The sequence below is a fragment of the Tamandua tetradactyla genome, chromosome 6, assembly GCF_023851605.1.
Source record: "Tamandua tetradactyla isolate mTamTet1 chromosome 6, mTamTet1.pri, whole genome shotgun sequence".
Taxonomy (NCBI): Eukaryota; Metazoa; Chordata; class Mammalia; order Pilosa; family Myrmecophagidae; genus Tamandua; species Tamandua tetradactyla.
The window spans coordinates 180,814,005-180,836,642 of NC_135332.1; the positions used below are offsets into that span (position 1 = coordinate 180,814,005).

The 22,638-nt window shown below is 41.2% G+C and overlaps 1 long non-coding RNA gene across 1 annotated transcript in view; it reads left to right on the forward strand.

Moving 5' to 3' along the window:
- LOC143686530 (uncharacterized) overlaps nucleotides 1–13,019 on the forward strand; it is a 37,205-nt gene extending 24,186 nt beyond the window's left edge. Inside the window, exon 3 of the long non-coding RNA XR_013177248.1 lies at nucleotides 12,799–13,019. This is a non-coding gene — a long non-coding RNA (uncharacterized LOC143686530). The remainder of the gene's footprint in view (nucleotides 1–12,798) is intronic.
- Nucleotides 13,020–22,638: the final 9,619 nt, after the last annotated feature.

The following is a 22,638-nucleotide window of genomic DNA, read 5'->3' on the forward strand; positions in this document are numbered from 1 at the left end:
GGCAGATCACACATCTGGAGGATGGATCACATGTCTGAGGATGGATCACACGTCTGATGACAGATCACATGTCTCAGGACATATCACATGTCTGAGGATGGATCACATGTCTGAGGACAGACCACACATCTGAGGAAGGATCACAGGTCTACATAGCATGCAGAAATCTTTCATCAAAACCTTCCTGTTACTTCCTCTCTCTGCTATGTTCTTCCCACACAGAATTTTCAACTGGGAACTGTTCCTTACATCTCTCCCAGGTTAAAAGAAGGGTAATAATTTTTATTTCAACTTCACATTTTGTTCCAAAAAACAGATTTCTTGAAAGATTCCTATTTTCATTCTTCAACTCAAATCTGACTCCTCTGTCACTTCCTCCATGAAGGCAGCTTCTGGTGGGGTGGGCAACGGTTCATTTAACTAGAGTCAAAGAGCACGTTTCAAACTTCATCTGTTTTGATTTCTCAGCAATATTTAACGCTTCATTATTGCCTGAATTTTGAAATACTTTAACCCTTGTTATACTACCAATTTTACCCACACCTAATTTACTTTATTGTTATAAAATTATAACATAAATTTTGTCATTTAAACCATTTTAAGTGTAGAATTCAGTTGCTATGCAACCATCACCATCTGTTTCCAAAGCTTCTTCATCATCCCACCAAAAACCTCTGTACCTGTTAAATGCTGACTTTCCATTCCCTCCTCACCCCAGCACCAGCCCTTGGCATTCTCTAATCTTCTTTCTGTCTCTACAAATCCGGTTATTCTAGATATTTCATATAAGTGTGCTCATGCAATATCTGTCCTCATCTGGCTCATTTTACTTAGCATTATGTTTTCAATGTTCATCCATGTTATACGTAAATCAGAACTTTATTCATATTTATAACTGAATAATATCCCACTGCATTTGTATGACTTATCTTTATAGGAAATATTTCATAGTAGACAGCTATTATGCTTTAACTATATGTTCACTTAGCCTTAGACAGATAAACTGCTACCATAAGCAATGACTCTGTGTATTTCTCATAAATGTTGTGTAACGGACTGATGTGGATTTTCAGTAATAGACATGCAGGAGTGAAAGTGCTGGTTTACAGAGCAAAGGCACACCTGATTTCACTAAATGTGCTTCATCCGTAGCCAGAAAAGCTGCATGTGATAATTTCCCTGGAAATTCCTGTCTCCCTATGGCTTCATCAACACTTAGTTTTATCTTTCTTTCTAGTGCTTACTTATGTTATAATTTTCCTTTTTTTTAATGACAAGGGATGTGAACATATTTGAACTTATCTCTTTCAGTATGTCCCAGTCACATTCATTGCTCATTATCCTATAGGCTTTTCTTTTTACTTTTTCCATCTCCTGGGTTGTCTCATCAGTGCCAACACTTTCAAGACCTCTCTCTTTTCTGACGACATTAAATTTATATCACTATCTCAGATCTGTTCTCTGAGCTCAGTTCCCAAATCCATACTTGACCACTTCACACGGACAACCCAATGGCATCACAGGCTCAGAATAACCAAGACTGACCCAGGTCCCCACACCCTCCTCTGCACTAATCTGCTGCTTTTGGTCTCTGAATGTCACCCAGTCCACCGACCTGTGTGACTCGGGAATTGTCTCCACCGTGCCCCTCTTCTTTCCTGCTCACATTCATTCTTTCACCAAGAGCTGTTGATTTTATTGTGTCTAATTATTTCTACCACAACCCCATTTGTTCTAGATAATGAGCTGTCTCTTTTGGACTAGTAAAATTTGGTCTCTTCATCCATTCTTCACCGCCTCCAGGATAATTTCCACACCAAATCCACATGGTACTGCATGTTTCTTCTCTCCCGAGAATGGTCCAGTGGCTGACTCTGCTCTGCGTCCGTAAGCTTGTGGCTTAACGTTGTTGGCAGAATCCGCCTCCCCAGCTCCTGCCTGCTGCCTGGCCCCATCCTGTACCACATTTCAGCTTTCACTGCCCTGCCCTTCCTATAGCATAAGCATCCTCTTCTTCAGATGCCACTTCAAAATTTCATTTCTCAGTAAAGATTTCTTGACACCCTGAGTCAAATTTCTTTGTTATATGTTATCAGAATAATGAGTGAATTCCCTGCATGTTGATCATCTTTTTTCAATTTGCATCTATTTGGGTAAATACTTACTTAATATTCACCTTCAGCTCCTATCTAAGGGCTCCCATAGTGTTGATCTCTGTGTTCCCAAGCACCGTGCCTGATACACAGTACATAATCAATAACCAATAATCATGATATACTTTTCCTTATAAATATGTGTGTGCTTTTGATTATGTTTTTATGGGTTTGGGTATATGCATATCTAAAGTTTAGAATAGGATATATTCAATTATTAATAGTGGTTATAAGTATTAAGATTCAGGATTTAAAAAAAATTACAGTTAATTTATTTTTCTAAGCCTGTATAATGTGAGTTAAAATAAGCGAAAAATGCTTCAAAAGACTAGTTCTCAGAATTCATTTGTTGAAGCCCTCTTTTCTGCATTTTCATTTACTTTAAAAATGTAAATTCCCTTGCCTTCTTCTCTTGTTGCTTCTGTAATTCATCAAAGGCTATAAATCCACATTTTCATGGAGCTCAAGGGAGCCACATCGGAGAAGCATTGGCTAGTGAGCTAATTAACTGGTTACGTGTTACTTGCACTGACTAATTGCTTAAAATCAATTAGCCAATTGTGAAAAAAGAATCAATGATTTCACTGAAAGAGCCATAAGGGAATAATAGCATACTCTTTTCTTCGATAAATTACTAGCTATTTTTTTAAGGGAGTTGTTAAAGAATCAAATTATTTTTAGGCAAAATTAATAAGGAATTTAACATTTTTGTTCAAAATAATATTAAGGACACATTTCAGATGAAAGAAGCTTTTCTTTTGATGCATTTAAGCCTTTTTTTTTTTTTTAGGAAAGGGAAGGCCAATTTTATTTTCCTTATATCTCTCAGGTTATCTGATTAACTTAGCCTCTCATGATAAAATTTAAGTACAGAAAGGATAATTATTCAGGTCTTCTGACTCCCAGACCAGTCTTTTATTGTACTTGTTATTTCAATATCTAGGAGGCCTTATTCCCTAGAAATCCAAACTCTTGCTTTAGGCTGATGCACCGGGTCCGGCATTCAGGGCTGATGTGGGCCTGGAGGCGTCAGGCAGGGAGTCGCCCGCCTCCCTAACAGCCGCACATCCAGCCCATCTCCACGGGAGGGTCTTGTCATACAGCCCTGCGACCCTCTCAGGCAGACAGCCTTGTTCTTCTCTCACCAGATGAGGAAACTGGCTCTCAAAGACCTCAGACACTTTAACCGAATTTTCACAGATAGTAAATGGAAAAAAATAGGACGCAAACAAATGCCTTTTACACTTTCGGCCCAACCAGAGAGGTTGGATGTTCCCCCCAGCATGAAAGTTGGGTAATGGACCAAGCTAGGGCCCTTAGCTCCAAAGATGAAGAGAAGTGTCCCAATTCAACAAATGCCTTTCAGCAAACATTGCTGACACCACGGAATGTCAGCCCTTCGTGAAGCAGCATTCAAAGGCAAGGTGGGTGACAGGGCAACCCGTAGAAGTGCAATAATGCAGTTTCTTAGAAAATGGGGAAAAAATGTAGTCTGTAGGAAAGGTTTACAGGGAGAGTAAAAGAAGGTCAGAATAAAGAGATATGTTGGGGCAGACTGTTAAGTCTACTTTCATTTTCTTTCCAGATCATCTAAACTCCTGGACGCCTGGTCTACTAGGGGCTGATGTGACTGTTTTAGTTTCCAGGCTGCTTAATGCAGATACACGAAATGGGTTGGCTTGAACAATGGATATTTATTACCTTACAGTGTGAGGCCAGAAAATGGCCACAGCAAAGCACCATCCAGGCGATGCTTTCTTCCTGAAGCCCGGCTGCCGGCTGTCCTGGCTCCTCTGCCACGTGGCAGGGCACACAGCGGTGCCTGCTGCTCCCCCCCTTCTCTTCTGACTTCCATGCTCTCAGCTGCTGTCCGTTGTGGCTTTCCCTCATTCTCTCTTTTTGAATCAAATCCTTTTCTACAGGATTCCAGTGAGAGGGCTAAGACCCCTCTTGACTGAGCTGGGCCACACCTTAACTGAAGTAGCCTCATCAGACGGCCCTACTTACAGTGGGCCCACACCACACAGGCGGACTAGGTTTAAGAACACCTAGTTCCTGGGGTCCATACGGCTGCACACTACCACGGTCACCCCTCCACAGAAGGTGATACTCGCCCGACATAGGCTGGTGTTTTCCCATGCAGAACGTTGTTGCTACTCATGGAGAATGTGGACCTTTGCCTGAAACCTATGCTCCTGAAAAGCAGCCACAGTCAAGAAAACCCTCCAAGCTTGTGTGTGAGAAACAATACAATGCATCCACCCTTCCCCATAGGACTAGGCAGACAGGCGGAGGGCGCTCAGTTTCTCCAGGTCAGGGCAGACTCAGACCCCAGGTTCCCATTCTTTGCTCTTAAATGATCAGCTAAACGGGATCACTGGATCAGTGTGGCCAAAGCATCTGTTCACTGGGCTTGACTGCACTCGAGTCCAGCTTTAATCCTTCCCCCAGGCCTCTGAGTGTTGACACACCTGGAGTGTAAGAAACCCTGGGGGGTGTTCTAGTTTGCTAGTTGCTGGAATGCAATATACCAGAAATGGAATGGCTTTTAACAAGGGGAATTTAATGAGTTGCTAGTTTACAGTTCTAAGGCTGAGAAAATGTCCCAATTAAAACAAGCCTATAGAAGTGTCCAATCTAAGGCATCCAGGGAAAGAACCTTGGTTCAAGGAGGCCGATGAAGTTCAGGGTTTCTTTCTCAACTAGAAAGGCACATGGCGAACATGGCTGCTGGCTTTCATGTGGCTCTACCGAAAAGGGACTCTCTCCAAAATGTTCTTCTCTTTCAAAGGACTCCAACAAGCAACTCCACCTTCAGTGGGTGGAGTCACAGCTCCACGGAAATCATCTAATCAAAAGTTACCACCCACAACTGGGTGGGTCACATCTTCATGGAAACGATCAAAATGCTCCCACCCAGCAAGATTGAGTGAGGATCAAAGGGCGTGGCTTTTCCCGGGTCCACCACAGATTCAGACCAGCACAGCAGGCATGAGCACTGGCGTGTGAACCCGCTCCCCTTCAAGGCCTTCCTCCTCAGCCTCAGCCCTTCCTCTCCTTCCAGTGTTGCTTTTGCTTCCATATAAAAGAAAAGTCCTTTCTGCCTGACTTCAAGATGCTTCTAGATCTTGTAGCTGCAGTGTCTTTTTTCCTTCTTGCAATAGTCTTTCCAAATGGTCTCTCTTTACCTCAGTTCAGATTTATTTTTTATTTGACATTACCCAGCAGGGACAATTGATACTTGTTTCCAGAAGGCTGTTTTTGTACTGAGCCATCTTGGCCTACTTTTCCTAGCATCTCACAGGCTTCAGTTATAACCCAAATATGTCAGAGTTAGACCAATGAGTTAAACTGATAAAGTGGCTTCTCCTGGTTTGTGTTTGTAAAATGTCATTCTTCCATAATCCCTTTGTCCCTCCACTAAACCAAGAAGCATTCTTAATTACCACAAATTATCTTCCCCAGCAGGCAAAATTGAGAAGGCCATATCCTTCATCAGAATGTACCTAAACCTACTTGAGCTACCTAAAAGAATATTTAATATTGGGAATTAGTGATGCTCCATTGAAGGAGTATTTCCAGGGGATGCTACAATTTGTGAATATTTGCATTAACTTTAAAAAGATAGTTTCATCTTCAAACGGAGAAATTACATGAAAATCCCCACCAAGGATCCCGTATTCTTCATGAAATTGGATTACCATTATTTCTGAGAGTAGAATTTGACTGTTGTGATAAAAGGAGAGAAATCATTAAATCTAGCAGCTGGTAAATCTGAGAATTAATCCCCAGTTGGCATACTACCAGCTATGTAACCTTGGGAAAATAATTTCAATTGTTTGAGTCTTTGTTGTCTCCACTAATAAAGTATGTCACTATAATTAGATGATGTTGGAAAATTCTCTGGGGAGCTGAAGATTCCAAGGAACAACTCAAAAACTGAATTTACATCCCTCTCGACTTTAGCATGCTAACTTGGCTCTCTGTGAAGGGGTGCTCGCTGACAGGGGGTTCTGACCTCTTCACACACTTTCTCACTCCATGGTGTTTGTAAACATCTAGAGGGCTGGAGTGATATTTTCATCCACTTTTGCCTCTAATAACAGAGTAACTGGTCCAGGGTAGGGACTCATTATAAGTCTATTCATTTGGTGATTGATTAGACATGACATACCAAAAATGAGCTACAGAAAGTTTAAGTTTATCATTTGGGAATTTTTCCTAGATTGGAAACTGTCTTGACTGCTTAATAATCTCATTATGTGTAGAGAGAAACATTACCAAGGATTTAGCTATTTAAGTTCCCCCAGGGCAACCGAAGATATGCCAGCCTTTTACAGCATGCATTTCTGTTTGAATTGAAACAAAGATCAATTTGAGGTGCTCTGGTAATTGTGCACTGAAAAAATGTGTGTCCATTTCTTTTCCCAGCTGTTGTCTTAATAGGGACAGCAACAACGGTGCCTCTCATTTACAATGCATATTAGGGGGGGAAACACTGTGAGCAGGGAAGCCAGGTGTATAAGCCATGGTTCTCAAGACAAGCAGGAGGCGTTTCTTCATGTGTGTTCTAGTTTGCTAGCTGCCGGATTGCAATATATCAGGAAGAGAGCAGCTTTAAAAAAGGGGAATTTAATAAGTTGCTAGTTTACAGTTCTAAGGCTGAGATAATTTCCCAATCAAAGCAAGTCTATAGAAATGTCCAATCAAAGGCATCCAGGGAATGATAACCTCATTCAAGAAGGCTGATGAAGTTCAGGGTTTCTCTCTCACATGGAAGGGTACATGGTGAACACAGCGTCATCTGCTAGCTTCTTCTTCTGGCTTCCTGTTTCAGGAAGCTCCCTGAGAGACAATTTCCTTCTTCATCTTGGCTGGTGGACTCTGCTTCTCGTGCCTATGTCATTCTGCTCTGCTCTCTCTGAATCTCCATTCTCCAAAATGTTTCTTCTTTTGTAGGATTCCAGAAACTTATCAAGACCCACCCAAATGGGTGGAGACATGTCATCACCTAATCTAGCCGAACAAGCACTCTTGATTTAATCAGTTCTCCAGGGAGATGATCTGATTACAGTTTCAAACATACAGTATTGAATAGGGATTATTCTGTGTTTACAGAATGGGATTTAGATTTAAACATGGCTTTTCTAGGGTCCATACATCCTTTCAGACCAGCACAATGTGTGTGTGTGTAAAGAGATTTACAACAAGGAATTGGCTTGTAGGACCTTGAGGACTGACAAGTCAGCACTCTTCAGGGCAGGCACAAGCTGGAAACCCCAAAAGAGGTGATGCTGAGAGTCCCTTAGTTTGAAGATCCCAGGGAACATGGCTGGCTGGAAACCCCATTAAGAGCCAAGGATATTAGTTCATAATCCATTATTAGTGTACCCCCAAAACAACACTAAAGGTCTAGTCATTGCTTACACATTATATTTAGTTGCTACAGTTTTTGAGGTTTTTGTTAATTCAGAATAGTTCCATCACTTTTTGTTTCCTTGCTTTTTTTTATGTTTTTGACTTTTTGATCATCTCCATCTGTCTTTGTCCCTCTGGCTGTATCTCTCTTTCCCTTTACAATACATTTTCATTTAATTCTGGTACAATTCTCACACGTTAACATAAACACACTGTAGATGTAGCTTAAAATTTGCTGTGTTTTGATGTGTCTTGCAACCATTTAACAACCATCCAACAATTTATAGCGTATGTAGGACACCTCCATCTCTGCAGAATGTCTGTTTGTGCTCCCTTCCAACCAGGGCAACTGCTGTTGTAATTTCTTTAACCAAGCACTTGTTTTGCCTGATGCAGAACTTCACATTGGTTTAATTTATCATAAGCATTCATGCTTCTTTAACCCAACAAAATATGTTTTAGGCTTACCCATTTTATTTTATATTTGAGATTTTTCTCTTTTCTTGCTGAGTTGTATTTCTTTGTATAAATATACCACATTCTGTTTACCATTTACCTGCGGATGGAAATTTGTATTTATTCCAACTTTGGCCTATCCTAAATAAAGGTACTATAAGCATTCCCATTTTGCAGTGTTTCTACCATGAATGTGTTCAATTATAGCACATGATTTTTTTCGTCTTTTGAGATAATCATATTATCTTTTCATCTCTAAATATGGTAAATAACACTGATCAATTTTTGAGTGTTGTACTGAATTGTTACCCCTGGGCTGAGCTCACTTGATCATCATTGGTGGTGTTGATTTAATATTGCTAGACTGATTAACAGCCTATGGTTTCCTTAAGGTCCTTTTTTACTGTATTTGACATTAACATCATGCTGGCACCATAAAATAATTTGGGGCATGTATCCTCATCCGCTGATTCTTAAAATCGTGCAGGTAGGATTGATGTTATTTCTTCTTTTAATGTTTGATAGCCGCAACCAGTGAAGCCATCTGGCTTTGTGGGATGGTTTTCAGCTACCTTTATAGTAAATATAAGGCTGTTTTTTATGTAAGTGTCATAATATGTGTCTTTCAAGAAAATTTTCTATTTTGTACATTGTATCAAATGCAAAAGTTGTTGCAGCTTCTCTAGTGATAACCAACTTTCATTCCTGATATTAACAATCTGAGTCTTTTGTTTGTGTGTTTTGTCTGTTTAGATAATTTATCAGTCTTATTGAATTTTTTACTGAACGTGCTTTTGCTTTCATTGGTTTTCTGTTTTGTTCTCCCATTGGTATCCTTTTATTATTTCCTTCTTACATTTTTCTTGCTTGAGATAATTTTTCTTCTATTTTTTTATCTGTTTGAAGCATATGTAACTCACTTTAGTTTTATTTCATTTCTAATATAAACATTCAAAATTAAAAATTTCATTTGAAGTAGAGTATTGGTCAGGTCACACAAATTTTGGTGTATTTGCTTCCATAATAATTTAGTTTAAAACATTTTCTAATTTCCTATGCAATTTCCTCTTTAGCCCACGTGTTATTTACAGGTAGAAAGTTTAATTTCCCAATACTTGAACAATTTCCAAATGTATTTCTGGTATTCATTTTTTATTTTGATTCTGTTTTAATCAAGATCATACTCAATATGATTCCAATTCTTTTAACTATATTATGACTTAGTTTAGGGCCCGTTCTATGGTCTAACTTCCTGAGTCTACCTTGCTGAATGACGAATATTCATATCTCTTTTTGATTTGAATACTCTAAATATGTCTGGTTTATCTGCGTGGCAGTATTTTTCAAGAGTCTATATTCATATGAATAATTTAATTTAATTATTCCAGCAATGATTGCAATATTAGCATATAAATATTCATATTTATTAAGTGAATTTTTTTCCTTTTCAGTTCTATATTTTGGAGTTTTCTTTTTAGGTACATAGAGACGTAGGGTTGTTTTTCTTTTTAGATGAATTAACAACTGTATCATTATGAAATGTCGCGCTTCATTATTTATGCCAGTTAGCATTTCTTGTTTGAAGCCTCTCTTTTTTGATGTTGTTTTCTTTTTATTGCTATTTTCTTGGTATTGGTCTTCCCATACTTGCACTTTTGAGCTGATAATATTTTTATATTTAACATGGGTCTACTATAAGCAATATTCACAGTATGTAGTTGAATTTTTCATTTTCATTCAATTGGACAAACTGTCTTTTAATTAGAATGTTTAGACCATAATTAATATAATTATTTATATGGCTGAGTTTAAATCTACCTTCATATTTTCTTTCTATCTGATTTTTATTGTTTTCTTTCTGATTGAGTATGTTTTTTGTATTCTATTTTATTTCTACTATTTGTATATCAGCTACAACTTTTTGTTCTATTTTTAATGATTACTCTGATATGTATAATACACATCTTTAAATTACTACAAACCACATCAAAGAACATTCTAACACTCATGTATATATAGAAACTTACAACAGTATATTTCTATTGCCTCTGTGCTTTTGTATTCATACATTTCACTTTGACATGTTATATGCACCAAAATAAATTGCTGAGTTTGTTTTGTATAAACGATTTTCATTTTAAAATTTATAAGTAACAAAAATTATCCCTTATTTATGCATTTTATATATTTATATATTTTATTATATTTACCATTTCCTATTCTTTGGGGGGGATCCAAATTTCTTCCTGGTATCATTTCCTTTAGATGGAAAATTTTTAAAAAGATTTCTAGTGGTACATATCTACTGGTGGTAGATTCTCTCCACATTAATTTTTCTGAAATGGTTTTATTTCACCGTCATTTTCAGAAAGTAACCTTATTCGATTTTTTCCCTTTAGAGTTGCTTTTCTTTGTTCATCCTGTATATTCACACTTTCTTAATTTATCAAGCCAGATCCAGAACTGAATGCTAATTTGTTCTGGGATGATCTTATTTCCTTCAAACTTCTCTTGCCTCCATTATGTCATGTGCTCCTCTGGTCAACCCTGTAAGTCATCGGCTGCCCCTGCTTTCTGGAGAAGACACTGACATGAAAGAACTCTGAGACACAGAGCTGGATGGAGAAGCTCAATCCTGAAGAACACGTTTCGCACTCCAAGCCTCAACTTTCCCCATGAGCCCAAGGCTCCCTTAGCTGTCCGTTTGTAAAGGGACAACTGCAGGCCTGTCTGATGGCTTCTCTTCCCACTGGTGGGAGTGGGGGCGGCTGGCAGCTTGGCATTGGGCACAACGGTTGTGCTCTGTTTCGGCTCCCCACTTAAGGCCTCCCACTCCCTGGGACCTGACTCATGAACTCTTTCCTCAGGAAGCTGGCCTGGCCCCCGCCTACTGCCTTTGTCTGTTCTCTCCTGCAGCATCTTGTAAATGCCAAGGCTACCGCCACCACACGCAGCAAGGCCCACTGCCAAGACACCAGCGGACATGGATGGAAAATGAAAATTGAGCCGACATCTTCGGCAATAGCTCAGCCCAAGGGGAAACAAGCTTTCATCAAATGTCCCCTTCTGACGGGTACAGATGAGTGCCTGCTCTATCAAAACTCGTAGCCAAAATGCCTGAAAATCATCATTGCTATCATTTTCTTTTACCTTTCGGAAAGGAGAGAATAAATGTTGATTGCTTCCTAAGTATGAGCTTCTTTAAATATGTTGATTGACAACGCTTGAACCACATGAAGCAGGCATGAGTCATTGCCACATTTCACATGTGAAAACTCGATACCAGCGGCCCCAGATGGTCTCCAGTGTCACAGCTCAGCAGAGCCACAGCTCTTCACTGCCCTTGCAAGGCCGGTTCTTGGTTTTGATGAGTTTTCTCACATACCCCTGCCCGTTTTTCCAGGGTGCTAAAGTTATTGTAGTGGTTAGAGATTTTTGGTTATATACAAAAGGAACCTAAGCTGGCTAAATTCAGTAAATTATGGGAATTTCTAAAAACATGTAAAAAATAATTCAAAGGAAAATCTAAGGAATCAGTCTCAGGGATATTGGCAGAAAGGACCAATCTGGGACTTGTAAAAAAAGAATAGAAAACAACAAAAATATGAACTGTCATCAAGACTCAGCAGCCCCAGTCCTGTCACCATTGTTTTTGTTTTTTATTACAAAAGTTTCCGAAGTAGCAGAAAGGTATAGTAAATAGGTATTCACATTGTGTTAGTTTGGAAGCTGCCAGAATGCAATATACCAGAAAAGAATGGCTTTATAAGCAGAATTTAATAAACTACAGCTTTAATGTTTTAAAACTATAAAATTGTCCAAACTAAGGCATCCAGGGAAAGCTACCTTAATTAAAGGAAGGCTGATGGGTCTGGACACACACAAGCCTTCTGTCAGCTGGGCAGTCAGGTGCCTGGCGTCTGCTGGTCACTTGCTCCTGGGCTCTGTGGCTTTCCGTCTGCTCCTGTGGGGGCTCCTCACTTGGCTTCTCTGGGGCTGGGCTTCATCTCCTGGTTCTCCGGGGCTCCCTCCAGGTCCCATCTTGCTTAACATCTCATGGCAGCATCTGCTGCGCCCCAAGCATCTCCAAACATCTGTGTCTCAGTTCTCTGCCTGTCAGCTCTGTGCTGAAGTTTCTGACTCTCTCCAAAATGATTCCTCTTTTAAAGGATTCCAATAAACTAATCAAGACCCACCTAGAATGGTTAGAGCCACATCTCCAACTAATCCAAAGATCACACCCACAATTGGGTGTGTCACATCTCCATGGAGATAATCCAATCAAAATATCCAACCTACAGTATTGAATCAGGATTAAAAGAAATTGCTGCTCCCACAAGATTGGATCAGGATTAAAACAGCTTTTCAGGGGTACATAATACTTTCAAACCGACACACATGTATTTACCTGGTTTAATAAACTTCAATAGTTTGACCATTTTTACTACAAATATATTTTGTAACAAAAATAAAATATTTTAGATACAACTAAAACCTCACCCTGTCATCTTTTGTAAAGATAACCACTGTCCTGAAGTTGGTCAGCAGCATCTCCAAGCATGATTTTTAATTTTATGCATCAATGTATCACACGGTGTGGTGGTTTGGGGCTGTATGTGCCCCCCCCAAATCATGTTCTTGAAGCTAATGCATTCCTCTGGGGATGGCCCATTGTAGGTAGGTGTTTTTTAAGAGGCTACTTCAGTTAAGGTATGACTGACATCTTTCAGGATAGAGTCTTCATTCTCTAACTGGATTCCTTTATAAGCAGGTGAATACAGAGAGAGAAAGAAGAAGTCACAGAAATGAGAAGCGAAATGAATGAAACCCAGGAGAGAAGGGGGAGACCAGCAGACACTGCCATGTGCTTGGTGTCTGAGAGGAAACCAGGATCACTGGCAGCCATACTTCAGCAAGAAAATATCACCTTGGTGATGCCAGATTTGCACATGTTTTTGGCCTCAAACTAAAAGCTACTAAATTCTCACTGTTTACCCTGACCCATTTCATGGTATCTCCTTTAAGTCACTTAAGAAACTAGAACAGATTTTGTTATGAGGGAAGTGGGGTGATTCTAATGCAAATAACAAAAATATGGAGCTAGCTTTCAAGTTGGGTAAGGGGCAGAGGCTAGAAGAATTGTGCCGTCTTGATAATAAAGGATTGAGTTGGTTTGAATAGATTGTCTATATAAATATGGATGCTGAAGGTATTTCTGTTGAGGACTTAGAAGAAAATGGTGAACGGATGGAAACAAAGACAGACAATCCATGTTCTAAGGTGGCAGAGTACTTGGCAAAGTTGAATTCTGATGTTGGATGGAAGTGAGAAGTGGAAAGTGATGAGGTTGGAATTTGACTTAGGAGAATTACAAGGTAAATGTGGAAAGTACAACCTGGTTTCTCCTTGAAACTTATAGGAAAATTCAAGAGAAAAGGGATGAGTGGAGAACTGAGCTCCTGGGCACAAACTAACTGGAAATCAATTGTTTGGAAAGTTCTGAACTTTGGGAAATCTATTCCCCAGAAAATAGTGCTTCCTGTGAGGGTTTCACTAAACATATTAAATAGTTAGCCATTTTAGTGCAAGTCAGAATTGGAAATGCAATTAACCAAAAAAGAGTTTTAGAAAGTTCTTTTGTCTAATGGTTTGGACCCCTGTGTACCACATGCAGAACTGACAAGTTTTTTGCAAAGTTTGTATGGACTGAACCATTGCCAGCTTGGGCTACAGAGACAAATTGAAGGAAAATCTCTTTGAGGGCATGCCCGTGGAAGCTGACATCTGCACCGCAGGCACCTTCTCAGGAAAAGAGTGGGCCCACCCGAGTGTGTTCAAAGGGTGAGTGCCCTGGAGCCAGGAGAGGGTAAACCTTCCACCCTGTGTTCAGAAAGAGTATTCTCACCCCGTATTCTCAGAGGATGGAGCCCATTCTCTGGGAATTCTGGAGAGTCTGGCCAAAACTTCATGTTTTTAATAGTTTGGAGACTTCAACTCAGTGTGTAGGGAGTACATGGGAACAAGTGGGGCTGTGCAAGCACTTGGAAGGGTTGGGGTTGCCACTGCCTCAGGCCCAGGGGAAAGTAAATACTCTATAGAGACTCTCAGACCTTGAAATTTAATGGAGTATTCCTGCAGGGCTTCAGAATTGTTTAGGACCCTTAATCCCTCTTTTACTTCCAATTTCTCTCTATGGGGATGGGAATCTTGATTATGCCTGTCCCTCCTTTGTATTTTGGAAGCTGATAACTTGGTTCTCTAGATTCCAAAGGTCCACAGAAGAGGGGGAATTGTATCCAAGGTAAGACCACATTTATAACCGATTTTGATGAGACTTTAACTTGTAGCATTGTTTCTGAAATGATTTAAGGTATTTGGCATATTGTGATGGAATGAATGTATTTTGTGTATGGAAATAAAATCTCTTTTTGGGGTTCAAAGGGTTGTGGATGGTGTTTTGGAACTGTATGCACCCAGAAAATCATGTGTTTAAAGCTAATCCGCTCCCAAGATTGTGGACTCATTGTAAGTAGGGTCTTTTTTGAGATTGTCAGTTACAGTGTGACCTACCTCATTCAGGAATGGGTCTTAATCCTTTTATGGAGTCTTTTATAAATTACATGAAGAGAGAGAGGCTGAGAAAAAGAGAAACAGACAGAGATTGAGAGAAAGAGAGAGAGAGAGAGAGAGAGTCTATGGGAAGCAAGAAGCTGAAATCGATGAAACAGAAGAGAAGAGAGAGGCCGGTGGATGCCTCAGTGGGCCTTGTCATGTGATACGGAGCCCTGGATCTCCAGCAGCCAGTCTTTGGGGAAAAAGCATCTTCTCCTCAGTGATGTCTTGATTTGGACATTTTCTCAGTGTCGAATGGTAAAGTAATATATCCTGACTGTTTGAGCCAACCCATTTCATGGTATTTGTTTTAACCAGACTAGGAAGCTAAAATACTAGAGGACATATTTTTATCATATCTTAAAATTTATATAAATGTTAGCATACTGTATGTACGCTTTATCAGATAATTTTCTCCATTTAACATTGCTTTTTAAACTTACATATGCTGATTTTTCTGATCTAGTTTGTTTCCTATTTCCTTAGTGTTTATTTAAATAAATCAATTTAATTCTACAACCCCTTTATTGAAAAAAAAAAGCTAAGTAATCTCTACTATTTTCTCTCTACAATGATGTCCTTATTGTCTTCAGACATAGATTTCCCCTAGAAGAGAAATGCTGAACCATCACACAGACCCACAGTCAACTGGACCAGATTTTGATACCAATCAGCAATTCAACTATATTCCCACTTTTCAATATTCCTATTAATACCTGATATTATAATTCAGCAAATATTTATTGGACACAGACTCTATGCCAAGGACCCTTCAGCATTTTTAGAAAAGTAGTAACCAAAATAGATCAAAATATGTGCCTTTACGGAACTTATAGTTTAATGCAATTCATAGACAATATAGACAAATAAATGTCTAGTGTTTTAGAAGACAGTGTCAGAGGAAGGTGAGATTGCAGCTTTAACTGCTAAGGGCATGTCACTGAGAAGGTCACATGCCAGCAAGACTTGTTGAGTTGATGGGGCTTTGGGAAAACACGCTTTACACCTCTAGGAGAAAAGCATGCTCTACATGGGGAAGAGTAAATTAACACATTTGGGGGTGTTCCTGGGGCTTCTGAGGTAGTAGGGAAACAAGTGTGTGTGGCTGTGAATGGGGCAGGGGTAGCTGGCAGAAGGCGGTAAAGTGGATAACGAGGTGGGGTCTCTGGGTCCTGCCCATATTGCAGGCCATCTTCAGGATTTTAGGGGCTTTTATCTCCTTGGCACTGGGGACGCAGCGCAGGCTATAACACAGGTGACATGGTATTATTAGAAGAATGCCTCCTGCTGCTCTGCTGAGAATAGATTCTAGGAGGGGCAGATGGAAGGAAGGAAAATGCCAACCAGGAGGGCTAGATAAGAACAAATAAGGTCTTGGACTAATGCGGCATCTGTGAAGCGGATGAAAAACAGTAATAGATGGATGTTAATGGACCTTTCAATTTTGCCATCCGATGGATGTTAACTGGTTCCTCATTGTTTCTCTAATTATAAATAAGCCTGAAATTATCTTATCTGTGACTTCCTTTCATAGTCTCTGTAATCTCTCAACAGGGTTACCTATTGATTTGTAGATATACTTTCTATATACTTAATTTTTTAATAAGCAGCTTTATTCACACACCATGAAATCCACCCAAATTGTACAATCAGTGGCTCCTGGTATAATCACATAGTTATACATTCGCCACTACAATCACTGAGGGGGTGGGCCACGGTGGCTCAGCAGGCAAGAATGATTGCCTGCCATGCCAGAGGACCTGGGTTCGATTCCTGGTGCCTGCCCATGTTAAAAAAAAAAAAGCAATCAATGAGGGCCACTTTCTGTATTCTTTATCCAAACATTTTGTTAATTGTATTTATCTCAAATATTAATTCTCAGAAGTATGTTCTTTTTTTTTGACATGGACGGGCTCCGGGAATCGAACCCGGGTCTCCAGCATGGCAGATGAGAACTCTGCCACTGAGCCACTGCTGCCCACCCGGTACTTTTTAAATTTCTTTGTCATAAATTTTGTATTTTTGTTACTTTTAATATATTATTTAGCAATTTTTTCATTTGTAATTTATGACTTGTGATCAAATACTTTATTCTTTCCTTCCTTCCCCTTCTCCTCTCATTCCTCATATTTCTCTTTCTCATTCTTCTTTTTAAAAATCCTCCCTGACATTGGGGCTAATCTTGTAAGAACTCACATCACCCAAGACCTGGCACCTGTTTATTGGTAAAGTGGCAGGTGGTGAGAGATCAAATTCCACAGTCTAAAGAGCTGGAAGCCCACGCTGTTGGGACCATGTCACCTGTGAAAACAGGAATGACAAAGCTAGGGTCCACTAAAACTGGCCAGGGGGAAATGATTGGATAGGACTAGAACGTTAGCAGATGTGGGCTATCATTTGGCTGATTTGGGCAAGACATTAAGAAAAAATAGGTGAGAAAGAGAAAACTTGCTAGATTTTAGGGAAAAATGAAGAAAGAGAGAGACACAGAGAGAGACAGAGAGAGAGACTCAGTCAGTCCATAGACTGTTTTATCAAAGGATTGGAACAGGTGCCTAGATGGGGACTTCTAGATCTCAGAGGCCGGTGGGACGTGATGTTTAGTGCCTGGTGGGACGTGACGTTTAGTGCAGTGTAGACCTGAAGGGCTGGTGGGACGTGACGTTTAGTGCCTGGTGGGACGTGACGTTTAGTGCAGTGTAGACCTGAAGGGCTGGTGGGACGTGACGTTTAGTGCCTGGTGGGACGTGACGTTTAGTGCAGTGTAGACCTGAAGGGCTGGTGGGACGTGACGTTTAGTGCCTGGTGGGACGTGACTTTTAGTGCAGTGTAGACCTGAAGGGCTGGTGGGACGTGACGTTTAGTGCCTGGTGGGACGTGACTTTTAGTGCAGTGTAGACCTGAAGGGCCGGTGGGACGTGACGTTTAGTGCCTGGTGGGACGTGACGTTTAGTGCCTGGTGGGACGTGACTTTTAGTGCAGTGTGGACCTGAAGGGCTGGTGGGATGTGACTTTTAGTGCCTGGTGGGACGTGACTTTTAGTGCAGTGTAGACCTGAAGGGCTGGTGGGACGTGATGTTTAGTGCCTGGTGGGACGTGACTTTTAGTGCAGTGTGGACCTGAAGGGCTGGTGGGACGTGACATTTAGTGCCTGGTGGGACGTGACTTTTAGTGCAGTGTAGACCTGAAGGGCCGGTGGGACGTGACGTTTAGTGCCTGGTGGGACGTGACTTTTAGTGCAGTGTAGACCTGAAGGGCTGGTGGGACGTGACGTTTAGTGCCTGGTGGGACGTGACTTTTAGTGCAGTGTGGACCTGAAGGCCTGGTGGGACGTGACTTTTAGTGCAGTGTAGACCTGAAGGGCTGGTGGGACGTGACGTTTAGTGCCTGGTGGGACGTGACGTTTAGTGCAGTGTAGACCTGAAGGGCTGGTGGGACGTGACGTTTAGTGCCTGGTGGGACGTGACTTTTAGTGCAGTGTAGACCTGAAGGGCCAGTGGGATGTGACGTTTAGTGCCTGGTGGGACATGACTTTTAGTGCAGTGTAGACCTGAAGGGCCAGTGGGATATGACGTTTAGTGCCTGGTGGGACGTGACGTTTAGTGCAGTGTAGACCTGAAGGGCTGGTGGGACGTGACGTTTAGTGCCTGGTGGGATGTGACGTTTAGTGCCTGGTGGGACGTGACTTTTAGTGCAGTGTGGACCTGAAGGGCTGGTGGGATGTGACTTTTAGTGCCTGGTGGGACGTGACTTTTAGTGCAGTGTAGACCTGAAGGGCTGGTGGGACGTGATGTTTAGTGCCTGGTGGGACGTAACTTTTAGTGCAGTGTGGACCTGAAGGGCTGGTGGGACGTGACATTTAGTGCCTGGTGGGACGTGACTTTTAGTGCGGTGTAGACCTGAAGGGCCGGTGGGACGTGACGTTTAGTGCCTGGTGGGACGTGACTTTTAGTGCAGTGTGGACCTGAAGGGCTGGTGGGATGTGACTTTTAGTGCCTGGTGGGACGTGACTTTTAGTGCAGTGTAGACCTGAAGGGCTGGTGGGACGTGATGTTTAGTGCCTGGTGGGACGTGACTTTTAGTGCAGTGTGGACCTGAAGGGCTGGTGGGACGTGACATTTAGTGCCTGGTGGGACGTGACTTTTAGTGCAGTGTAGACCTGAAGGGCCAGTGGGATGTGACGTTTAGTGCCTGGTGGGACGTGACTTTTAGTGCAGTGTGGACCTGAAGGGCCGGTGGGACGTGACTTTTAGTGCAGTGTGGACCTGAAGGCCTGGTGGGACGTGACTTTTAGTGCAGTGTGGACCTGAAGGGCTGGTGGGATGTGACTTTTAGTGCCTGGTGGGCCGTGACTTTTAGTGCAGTGTAGACCTGAAGGGCTGGTGGGACGTGACGTTTAGTGCCTGGTGGGACGTGACTTTTAGTGCAGTGTAGACCTGAAGGGCTGGTGGGACGTGACGTTTAGTGCCTGGTGGGACGTGACTTTTAGTGCAGTGTAGACCTGAAGGGCTGGTGGGACGTGACGTTTAGTGCCTGGTGGGACGTGACTTTTAGTGCAGTGTGGACCTGAAGGGCTGGTGGGACGTGACGTTTAGTGCAGTGTGGACCTGAAGGGCCGGTGGGACGTGACGTTTAGTGCCTGGTGGGACGTGACTTTTAGTGCAGTGTGGACCTGAAGGGCCGATGGGACGTGACTTTTAGTGCCTGGTGGGACGTGACTTTTAGTGCAGTGTAGACCTGAAGGGCTGGTGGGACGTGACGTTTAGTGCAGTGTAGACCTGAAGGGCCGGTGGGACGTGATGTTTAGTGCCTGGTGGGACGTGACGTTTAGTGCCTGGTGGGACGTGACTTTTAGTGCGGTGTGGACCTGAAGGGCTGGTGGGACTTGACTTTTAGTGCAGTGTAGACCTGAAGGGCTGGTGGGACTTGACTTTTAGTGCAGTGTAGACCTGAAGGGCTGGTGGGACTTGACTTTTAGTGCAGTGTAGACCTGAAGGGCTGGTGGGACGTGACGTTTAGTGCAGTGTAGACCTGAAGGGCTGGTGGACCTGTTGTGAGCACAGCGACTCAGCTCTGAACCAGAAATCAAAGCAGGGCCCAACTGTCCACCTGTCGTTTCAGGTGGTCTGAAGGCTCAGTGTCTGTGTGCGTCTGCTTTGCTCAGATCATCGTTTTTATAACTATTTCCTCAGTGAAACTATAAATACTGCCCATTTGACTCAGTACTGTCTTGGTTTGGATGAACAATGATGCAGATATCCAAACTTGTCCTATCCCCTGAGACACACAGAGACAGTGATAAAGTGTCAAGTCAAGGAAGCACAGAAATTGGAAAGTTTGGGTATTGCTGCAGGCACATGAACAGGGAGGAAGGAAATAGATTGGAAGTTGTTGATTACCCTGCATCTATTCCACTATTTCATATTGGCTGAGGTTGGGAAGAGGAGATTCAGAAACTTCTCTTTTGAGTTTGTATTTTACTGGAGTGCAACGACTTCCATCCAAGCCTGATGAAGATGATGTGCATCCAAGGATGTTCCAGAGTTTGAACTGATTGTGTTCTGTCTTGTGAAGTGAGTATGGTCTGTGGAAGGGAGGAGCGGTACTGTTATTTAACCTCTTTGTCCCTGACAGTAGTATTTTTGCCTAGCTAAATGGTCACACTCTCTTGGCTATTATTTTTTTTTTTTACTTTATTTGAAAAGTCCTCATGTTTTTATTTACCTACACGGTGATGGCTATTCATGGCCATCGATTTAGTAAGTTTCAGAATGAAAAAACAGAAATATTAGCATTTTCACTACATTTATATTTATTGATTTATTTGGGATAAATGGCCTTTCTTTTGTTATTGAATCTATTTGTTGAGATCTCAGTATTTTTTCCACAAAACACTTTAAAGTATTTTGATAAATATATTACTGCTGAGAATGGAAAATTCTGAAATGTTGAATTTTTAAGCTATTTTCTGCTTGATTTCCACTTCCCTACATCTTCTTCTACGTTGGTTATTGCCTGTCTTCGGTGGTCTCATTGGCCATTTGTGTATCTTCTTTGTAGGAATGTCTGTGTGAACATTTCAACTGTTGAACCCTTTATCTTTAGGTTGTTTGTCTTGATATTGAGTTGTAAGAATTCTTTACATATTCTAGATATGTATTTATTTCATAAATATTCTCTTGGCCTCCAGTTTGCCTTTTCATCTTTATAACAGCATCTTTCATGGAGCCAAGTTTTAGTTTGCTTGAAATCCATTTATTCATTTTTTATTGTTTTTGCATTTGGTCCATATCTAAGAAACTATGGCCTAACGATATCATGAAGATTTACTCCTGTGTCTTCTTTTAAGAGTTGTATAGATTTAGATTAATGATCCGCTTAAGTTTGTTTTTGTGTATGATGTAAAAGCAAGGTTCAAATTAATATTTTGCATGTGGATATTCATTTATGCAATCATCATTTATTGAAAAGACTATTTTTTCCATCTTGGTGTCTTTGCTGAAAATCAGTTGACCATGAACATGAGAGCTTATTTCCAGACTATTAATTCTATGCCAGTGATTGCTAGATCTAACCCTATGCTAGTACCACCCTGTTGTGGTGACTGTTGCTTTGTAATAAGCTTTGAAATAGAGAAGTGTAAGTCCTTCTACTTTGTCCCTCCTTTTCAACATCATTTTAGCTCTTTTGGTTGCTTTGTGTTTTGTATTGGTCAAGGTTCTCTAGCCAAACAGAATTGACAGGAAATACCTATAATTATGAGACTTTGTAAAATTGTCTCACGCAGCTGTGGAGATGCACGGTTTCAAATTCCATAGGGCAGGCTGCAAGCCTGATAACCTGTAATGGAAGCGAAGGTTTTCAATGAATTCCCCAGAAGAAGCTGGTAGTCTGAAGCAGAGATGAAAATTCATTCTTCTTTCTACTGAAGTCATCATTTCTCCTTTTAAAGCCTTCAACTGCTCAGATGAAACATGTCCCTTGCTGAAGACAAACTCTGCCGTTGATTGTAGATGCAATTAACCATAGATGTAATCAACTTACTGATGATTTAAGGCCATAAAATGCCCTCACAGTAACCATTTGACCTATACTTGCTGAACCAAACAATTGGGCATCATTACCTGGCAAGGCTGACACATGCATTTCCATGTATTTTAGAGTCAGCTTATCAATTTCTGCAAAATTGGAATTTTAATAGGGATTGTGTTGAATATGTTAATCAATTTGATAAGTATTGTCATCTTAGCATTAAGTCTTCAGAGCTGTGAACACAGGATGTCTTTCCATTTGTTTGCTTAGTTATTTTGTTTACTTCAGTATGGATGTACTGATATTTATGTCATTCAGTGGAATAAAATCCATATTTTTATTTTGCTGCTCCAATTGTTCTAGGTTTGGCTCTCAGGTTCTCCTTGTTCTTTTCACAATCCCCTCCTTTCTTTGAGTACTTCCTCGCTTTCAGGTACTATAAGATGTTCTAGGCTTACCTATTTTCCCTCCACAGTCAAGGAACCCACCATTTCTCTGAGGATCCCTGGCTCAGTTTATCAGATAATGGTGTTCAGAAGCCAAGATCTGGGGACAGGATTTCTCAGAGCTCCTGGATGTTGTGGCTTCTGTGCCCTGCGGGGGGGCACCTAAGAGATATGTGTATACACTAGCTCTTGCGTGCACACACACACACACACACACACACACACTTCCTCTGTCTGCATGTGAATTAAGAACCATGACTTTATCTGATCCTGCTGATTCAAATCCAGCATCACAGGGTTCCCCACCTCATTCCTTATTTAAAACATCTCTCTCAGAAAAGTAGTTTCCGAATTGCTGATCTGTACAACTGTGAGAAACATCTGAGAACTAGGTGACAGCATTTACACACGGTTCTTATCTGGTTGGGATACCATTTCCCCATTTCCTTGGCTCCCTCTTCTCTCCCTTGCTGCTCCAGTGTGGCCAGTGTACCTGGGTTTTTGTCTAACAAGTCATTTAT